Below are 9884 nucleotides of genomic sequence, written 5' to 3'. Positions count from 1 at the left end.
TTTGGACAGGGAATCCAAAGTCTTTAGTAGGCTATAGGTACTACTTGGACTCGAGGGGTGAAAGGCCATAGGTTAGACCTAGTACATATCCTAGTACAGCCATGGTGTGCTGGGCAAAAATTGATGTGATTGATTTTATGCAAGAAGGAATTGTCATTTAATAATATATATGCGAGTCTCGCTTTATTTTCAGGATAGAACATGAGTCCTATAATAGGTAGAGGTAGCCTACCTAGCATATGTGCATTATGTTGGGGTTTGAGCACCCACCTACTAGCTGTGTTTAAGAGGGGTTCATCCTGTTTTTGGGATCTACCATTTACTTTAATACTTGCATGTTTCTTTTGATATTTTACTTGCTAATATGCAGGTATGATACCTACTTAAATGTGTCGAAAGGGTTTTATAAAAATTTTACCCATTACTTTGCATATGAAAGTTTGGGCGTGTACAGATATGTTGGGAATGGACGTCATCGGCCAGTTTCCTATAAAAAGATATGCTAGCCTTGGATGCATTACTTAGCATACAAAACTTTGGCCTACTAACACTACTCTACATACAAAAGTTTAACCCGTTACTTTGCATTACTTTGCATACAAAAGTTTGACTCGCTACTCTGCAAGTAAACGAATAGGCAAACCTAGGACTCATTACTTTGCACACAACTTTAACCAGCTACCACTGCGCTACATACAAAAGTTTGATGACCCGTTCTTTCCATACAAAAGTTTGATGACCCGTTACTTTCCATACAAAGCGTCCTAACAACTTTTAACCTATTCATGCAGTTTGATGACCCGTTACTTTCCATACAAAAGTTTGATGACCCGTTACTTTCCATACAAAAGTTTGATGACCCGTTCTTTCCATACAAAAGTTTGATGACCCGTTACTTTCCATACAAAAGTTTGATGACCCGTTCTTTCCATACAAAAGTTTGATGACCCGTTCTTTCCATACAAAAGTTTGATGACCCGTTACTTTCCATACAAAAGTTTGATGACCCGTTACTTTCCATACAAAAGTTAGACCTGTTACTTTGCATATAAAAGGATAGGCTAGCCCAGGACCCAGTTACTTTATGTACAAAACTTTCTAGTTATTAGAAAACAGAAAAATAATCATGTGATATTTTGCACATTCTTGGCAGCTTATGCACATGAAAAGTGTATGACTAATGGAAATATAAAGATAACTACATATCACAATGCTTTAACCAATAAAATGTTTTCCTTTTTTAAATACAGAAATTCTTTGCAAGGGAAAAAAATATGAAATTTCAGATGCCCTGCCAATGCTGACAAGAAAGCGTATAATAGTGTATTTTTTGAAATATTTTTTTAATTATGTTATGTCAAAAAAAAAGACAGGTTATTTGAAAAAAGACTGAAAATTGTAATGCAAAAGGAGTTATGAAAATATGTACATTAATTACTGAATAATAGCAAGTCTATTTCCAATAACTTATAGGTATTTGAGAAAACTGCTTAAAAATATAGATAACCTCCCTTAACACTAATTGAAGCGTTAGGAATAAAAAAAAATTTCCCCTATGAAGAATAAAATTAGATTTATGATATAAAATTGCTAATGAAATTACACACATAATGGAAATACTGTGTGCAGTAACTGAACGAACGGACCAGTAATTAACAATTTCATTTATAACCCTGTTTAAAGATGCAAGGTCAAAATGGATGTGTTCATCAGAGTTGTTCACAAGAGGTCTCCTGACCACATTAAGAATTTCCCATGTTCTGTGGAGATCCGTGGGCAACACAACCACTCAACTGAGGTAGCGGAAAGTCTTAACCAACTGAGAGTATCAGAAAAGACAAAGTTGGTGTTTGAGCAGTACTTCGAGCAAGGTATTGTAAAAGCTTATTTAAAATTTTGAAAGATCTCACTGACAATATTGATATAATGTTTAATAAGCACAGATGAACACTGAAAAAGCTAGGTAATGTCTTTTAAGACATTTAAAACGTATATTTATTCAAGTTGAATAATTATTGGTTTTACAGGTATTATATATTGATTACTGTAAAAGTAAAATAATCATACTTTGCTTTCAGTGCATTTTGCACTTAATAATATACATATAATAATTATGTGTATTTATTACAGGCACTACATCAGTGGCAGAACAGAGGTACTCAAGACATCAAGAGCGTCTTGTGTACTCAAGATGGTCGCTACAATGATGGCACATATATGCTATCTGAGTAATATTATTAAGGGTGAACCTAGACAATGAATTACTACATATAATAAGGATGAACATATATATAAAATACTATATATTAAGTTACAATATTAATTAAGGACTAACCTTAAGCATGACCTACTATATATTAAGTTACAATATTAATTAAGGAATAACCGTAAGGATGACCTACTACATATTAAGTTACAATATTAATTAAAGAATAATCTTAAGGATGAACCTATACCTGAGTTACTAAATATTAAGTTACAATATTGAGGATGAATCTATACACGAATTACTGCATATTAAGTTACAATATCCACAGTTTAATACTGGATAGGGTGGTATGATACTGCACAATACTGTTTATAAGCATGTCAGCAGAAGAAGCAAAGAGCATATTCTAATTGGTCCTTGCATGCATGCATACTATGTATCCTACTTTTTTTTTTGTTTTATCAAGAACTGGTTTCTGCGGAAGGTAGACAGTATTTAATTAATCAACTCGCTGGTCTACCACTGGCAATATGTTGCATGTTGCTTGGGAATCATAAGCTAATAGACTGTATTTGATAATGCACAAACAGTAATTATATATTTGTATTACAGGCATGGCACCAGCTCAGGCACATCGGCATCATGTTCTGAAGATGGACCTGTGTGATGATATATATGGCCAAGCTAATCATGCCACAAACCAATCAAAGAGAGCAATTCAATATATGTTTGATTTGTGGCGAAAAAGGAAACATGGTGGCTTAAATACGCCAACAATGTTTGATGCCATACAGAAGTATGCAGATAACAACCCAGAAATCATTCTGAGAATGGAACATTCCTAAGGCAGCTTCTGCATGATTTTGATAACGCCGTTTATGGTGTGGGCCCACAGGCAACTTAAAGAAGCTGGGGAGGTGGTATTTGTTGATGCCACAACCTGTGTTGACCAATCCCATTCCTGTGTGCAGGACCAGCTGGTGCAGTGCCATTAGCTTTAGTTTTCACATCTTCTCAAGATGGGGCAACTCTGACTAGAGGTTAGTGTACTATATACTGCTCTGCTTTTGTTTGTTATTCTTGGATATGCATTTTACATGCATATTTACTTATGAAACAAGTGGTTATGAATTATTAATATAAATCTTTCTTATTTTGTGCTTGACAGGTTTTGGCATGGTCAAAGAGGCACTGGGTGGGATCGCCTTGTATGGCAGAGGTGAGCCGCAGTGTTTTATGACCGACAACTGTGTAACAGAAAGAAAGGCTTTGGCAACCACATGGCCTAAATCAAAGCTGTTCCTCTGCATATTTCACATCCTGCAACAAGTATGGCGCTGGCTCCTTGATTCTAGACATGGCATTTATAAATTACATCGGCAAGAGCTTATGGGTATTATGAAGGCCCTTGTACATGCAAGATCAAGTGATGAATTTGGCGAATTGTGGAGGAAAGCTGAAGCCAATTCTCTTCTAGAGAAATACCCCAAATTTAGAAGGTACCTAAAGTAATCTATATATTTTCATCTTTAATTAATTACCCTACAATATAAAAAGAAATTTGAACTTATTTTTCCTTTTCTTAGTTTCCTTGTTTTCCTTTAGTCTGAATATATTGTTTTTTTTTTCCAGTTATCTAACCACCCTGGTCTTAAGAAGAGAAGAATGGGCAATCGCTTTTCGAGTTGGAGAGATTTTGCGTGGGCACCACACCAACAATTATGCAGAGTCAACAATGTCCATAATTAAGGATACAGTGCTTAATAGGTAAGGATGAATCAATGAGTGAAAGAACGGTACACATAAGAAAATTTTCATAAAATTCAAAATTTTCCCCATAAGATAGATGACAAAATGGGAAATGAGGAATGAAAATGTCCCAATCTTAAGAGAGAGAGTGAGGGTCGATGTTATGTCTCTTTGTCTCGGCAAGCATATTTCATATGAGCACCTATTTTATGAGTTTGTAACTCTAGTTACATGCCACTCAATGGTTTGAATAGGCCGATATTACAAGAAAAGCCTGTGTTTTAACCCCTTTTTGAACGGGGGATGTCTGTGAGTCTTGCATCAGCAGGTATAAAGTAGGTAGAGACACTAATTACTAGCTCAAAAGAACAATACGAGGTCCTTTTGCATGATTTTGTGCATGTCTGCCTACTGAAATACCCACTGCTACAAGGCTCTCAGACATGCCCTGTTCAAACAGGGTAACGCCCAAGTTTTCATTGTAATATCAGCTTATTTCAAACCATTTGTGTGGTTGTAATGAGAGTTACAAAACTTATAAAAGTAGGTGCACTATGAAATATGCTTGCTGCTGGCAGAGACATAACATCCACCTCTGCTTCTCTCTAAGAACAGAGCTTACTGACATGTGGCTGCCTTTCAGTTAACACCCACCTTATATCCCTACATAATTGCATCATCACCAAGCTACCTCACTTTGTGCTGCCTGGTAATAAGGTTAAATAAGAGAACAATTTTTTTTCTTGTGAACACTGAACAGCTAGTAGGTATGTATAGTATATGACAAACTGAAAGTGGAGTGAGTGCTACATTCTTGTAATGTCTTCAGACCTATTATGTATTGTAATATTATTTTTACTATCATTTCAGATGCAAGGCCTACAACACTACCCAGCTGATTGTCTTCATGGTGGAGATTTTTGATTGTTACATGAGGCAGAGGTTGGTGGATGTAGCATTAGTTCGACAATGGGTGAAATTCATCACTGTTGACATGGTAGACATTGCTGCTGTTACATCCTTTGGTGGAGGGCTATACTCTGTGCAAAGCCAATCTGGTCAGGCACCGGTATATGAAGTAGACCTCACCATTGGTATGTGCACATGTGTGAAAGGACAAAATGGGGCCATCTGCAAGCATCAGATTGCTTGTGCAGACTACAGCATGACTGCAGTGCCCCAAATGTTTGTGATGACCAGTAGCAGTCGGCAATCATTGGCAACCCTAGCTGTTGGTGCAGAAAAAGCCCCGAAGGAAAGTTTTTTTAAAGGTTTGACTGAGGTAGAAGACAATGAAACGGAAAGCAGTGGAGGAAATATAACATTGGCACCCCAAACTGTTGATGCAGGAAAAGCCCAGAGGGAAAGTATTGCCGAGGACACTAGTGCCCCAACAGCTACATTTAAATTAGTATCTGAGGAATTGGGTGAAACAGTTTCTCAGTATGGCAATTCAGAAACTGAAGTGGCCCTGCAAAAAGCCCTTCGGTAAATACGTTCCGTGAAAACTTCAAGTCAGCTCAACAACTTGCTGAATTGTACAGGCTCGTCGATGGCATATAGTGGAGCTGGTCGTGGCAAGATTCCTTGCCAGCCAACTACAATAGCAAGACGATCCCCAGGAATGCCAAGAGGAGCAGCGCCCATCGGTAAAGGACGTCGACCAGCTTCATTTCTGTCATCCAACCCAAAGCGTCCCCGTAACCTTGCCCAGAATATACTGTGCAATGTTGCAAATGCCAAGTCGCATGGCAGTGGTCATTAGTTAGAGGGCATATTTACTGCACGCCATTACCATTACCAAGAGGGGCATAGCCAGTAATGCATAATATATTTCACGGTGTGTCATTTGAAGAATATATTGTTAATTTAGCATAGCCATCATGTTTAGATATGTATGCTCAGTATTAAGTCCATTTTAGCCCCCAAGGATCTGTGTAGTGTACAGTGCTGTATGTGTGTTTGTTTATAATATCTATTTTAAAATTTATTCATTCATGCTTTTCACACTTGCAGTGCAAACATTTTACTAGTTTTAAAATCACCTTTATTTTATTATCGTAAATCATTACCATTTCGCCTCGAATCAAACTCATTACCGATAGTGCTAAATGATCCCCCCTCTGGATCCCAGTGCTTGGCTTTATGCCTAAATTCTATACTCCATTCCATTCCATATTCCTATGTGCGTTTGTTTATTTGCATATATGTAAAGTATATACCCCTTTCTGAGTGGGGATACCTTAACGTGGTGAAAGGGTTTGTGCATCACAATGAACAGCAAAGCTGTACTAGTCAGGGCCACCCATACTTAGGTTGGTTTGCTGTGAGTGATCTGACCAAAGTCTCCCACTATCACCAATCAGCAAGTACAAGTACGAAGGGTTTGCTAATATATTAAATAAATAAGTTAAATAATCAGTGTTTTCTTTGTACACAATGAATTTTAAGGAAAAATCACACAAGGGTTCCTAAAAATATTCATTACTAAATTATATTTGGTTACAATAGGTTGACTGAGAGCACCAAAACAATGCTGTAGGTTTCCTTAAGCCTAAGGGCACATTAGCTCTTGAAATAATATTTAATAAATGAAGCTGATATGTGTCCCTTTAAATAGTAGGGACTGTATCAGACCGATTCCTGTTCATGGCCTAGTGCATATTGCGCATTATTGCCTAGTAATGGCCAGTATATTAAATTATGTAATGCTAATGAGCATTACTTATATATCTCCGTTAACCACACCTGTCAAAAATGAAATGTATATATATATTTACAGAGAGAGATGCCAAATACATTCACTCACATTAGGTAAGACATACATTTGGCTGTTGAGCGTGAGTGAGCTTGTATGCAAATAGTGGTATATTACCGTTATCCCCGGCTTTAATTAGTACATGTTGAATATTTTTACAGACTTTTCTGTTAAAAGAGAGTTTGGAAATAGTGTCATGCATGCATATTTTATTTTAAAGCATATAGAAGTTCTACTAAATTTATGCATGCATCAATTCGCTCTCGTTCAGCTCTCAGTAAAAAGGCTACTGTAACTCCATAAATAGGTATTTTGTACTTCTATAATTGATAAAAATATTAAATATTATGAAATACTCGTTTAATTCTTTATGCACAATGAATTATAAGTACGAAGGGTTTGCTAAAAAAAATATTAAATGAAATAATCAGTCTTTTCTTTGTACTTAATGAATCTTAAGCAAAAATCATGTAAGGGCTTGCTAAAAATATTCAATACTGAATTATATTTGGTTACAGTAGGCTAACTAAGACCACCAACGCAACAATACCTAGTTTCTTTAAGCTTTAAGGGCACAATAACTCTTAAAATAATTTAATGAATAAAGCTGATACTGTGTCCCTGTAAATAGTAGGGACAATATCAAACTCTGATTCCTGTTCATGTCCTACCTCTACCTAGTGCATAGTGCGCATTATTGCCTAGTTATGACCAGGATATTGCTCTTATGCAATGCTGCTACTTATATGCTGCTGGCCATAGAAATCCGTACTTTATCCTTATGCCCTCTGACTATTTTCCCCTGCAAACTGGTCGGATACCTTCATGTTTTTCCCATCTTGCATGCTGTTTGATTCATCCCAGGAGTTATCACAACTATATAATAAATGGCTTTAAACATTTTCAAGTATATAGAAATTCGAAACTCTCGATGAGGCCGTTAAACTGTGAAAATGGAAAGTTTTTCTTCAGCATCGCATCTGGCTCATATCCCTGGTCAGGGCATATTTCCCAAGTTTGGAAGGATCAGAGATATAAGAAAATTAGGCATCGCCAATAACTCATTATATAATTCACGGTGTATTTCATTTGAAGAATATATTGTTGTTAATTAGGGTAGCATCATGTTTTTAGATATATCTGACTAAAATGCATCGGCATACAAATCGTTAAACTGTGAAACCAGGGCATATTTCCCAAGTTTGGAAGAGGATTAATCAGGGAATGGGTAAAATTTTAGGCATAGCGAATAACACATCATATATTTCACGGTGTATCTCATTTGAAGATATGTTGTTATTTAGGGTAGCGCCAAGTTTAGCTATATTTGACTAAAATGTATAGAGTATACAAGCCATTAAACTGTGAAATTGAAAACTTTTCCTTCCTCAGCATCACATCGGCATCGGAGGCGCAGAGAGGCGTGGCTTGTGACGTCATGGATCAGCTCCACGCACTCTGATTGGTCCTAATTTCCCCGATCGCATAGCCCCCTTCCAGACTAGGAAAATATGCGTCCCGGATGTGGATCGTGGTCCAACAGATCCCAGATATACGTTGTGGTCGTCCTTAAGGAAGATGATGGGCTATATACTGTATGTTGCCGGGAGGGAATTCTAGGACCAAAATTTACAGCTGCTGACCTAAAGTGCAATCGAACAGCCTCCGATAAAAGCGGAAGAGGTTCCTGAAGTCTGCCTATCAATTAGAACAGCAACAGCAGGGGCCACTGGTGGACAAGGATACACTGTGTCATTGTACAAGTCAATGTATATCAGACGATGCAGCTGCGTAAGAAAGAGACTTCAATGCAACTCGAGCTGTCATCTTAGCAGAGCATGCAAACATTAATTAAGTTTGTGACTGGACTCGACTCGAACTTTTATTGATCTTTTATTGATTTTGTTTGTTTATTCCAATAAATTGCAATTTCTAAAACTGTCTCTAAATCGACCTTAATATGTAATATATGTTGACAAACTTTAACAATGTACACAATGTGAACATTAGGCAATGTTTAAGCAGTCTTATTCACATCAGGCAAAATTGAGTTGTATAATGTGAACATCAGGGTATTTTTTGCCTAATGTCGAAACAGTTTGTAAACATTGTGCAAATTATTTACCTAATGTTCACATTAGGGTATATTTTATGCCTAATGTTCACATTAGGCAATTATCCAAATTAAGCGTAATACATATACACACACATATATATATATGTTATACTGTATATATATATATATATATATATATATATATATATATATATATATATATATATATATATATATATATATATATATATATATATATATATATATATATATATATCTATATATATATATATATATATATATATATATATCTATATATATATATATATATATATATATATATATATATATATATATATATATATATATATATGTATATATATATATATATATATATATATATATATATATATATATATATATATATGACTATTTATCACATCACCGTGATTCATATACAATCAGAAAGCTACAAACGTATTTAATATCCATTTTCTTACCTATATATATTTTATACATATATATGAAGGGAATTTTTTAGTTGATAATAAGTCCTGTATTATATAATATATATATATATTATATATATATATATATATACATACAGTATATAGTTGACCAGTGGGCAACAAGGTGGAATAGATAACACCTTGTACAAATGGAAAATTTTCTACCACTGAGCTACGGCATTCACAACTAATGTGTGTCTGTGTGTTTATATATATATATTATAAAACACACATTTATATATATATATATATATATATATATATATATATATATATATATATATATATATATATATATATGTATACCACTGGCCCAATTCCTCTTCACTGAGGACAAACCAAGCACATTCTACAAGCATTTGCAAAGCAGGAAAACCGACGTATGAAAACTGGGCTGCCACTCGGACAAGCAACTGGTATGCCTGCCAGACGGGCGACAGATACCCACCCAGGGGACGAGCAGAGCCAAACGAGGTGATTCCGAGAGAGCTAAAAGCGAATGCAAATGAGACGTATTTAATGCAGCAGCAGCTCTCTCTCTCTCTCTCTCTCTCTCTCTCTCTCTCTCTCTCTCTCTCTCTCGTCCTACAAAGGAGTAAGTAC

The 9884-nt window shown here is 35.7% G+C and overlaps 1 pseudogene; it reads left to right on the top strand.

Annotated features, from left to right (window-relative positions):
- The window catches only part of LOC136850333 (uncharacterized), a 6033-nt pseudogene extending 310 nt beyond the window's left edge, over window positions 1-5723 (top strand).
- The last annotated feature ends 4161 nt before the right edge of the window (window positions 5724-9884 follow it).

This window comes from Macrobrachium rosenbergii, chromosome 22 (genome assembly GCF_040412425.1).
Source record: "Macrobrachium rosenbergii isolate ZJJX-2024 chromosome 22, ASM4041242v1, whole genome shotgun sequence".
In the NCBI taxonomy this organism is placed as follows: domain Eukaryota; kingdom Metazoa; phylum Arthropoda; class Malacostraca; order Decapoda; family Palaemonidae; genus Macrobrachium; species Macrobrachium rosenbergii.
The sequence above is the reverse complement of the archived record's forward strand: the minus strand, read 5'-3'. Positions and strand labels throughout refer to the sequence as shown.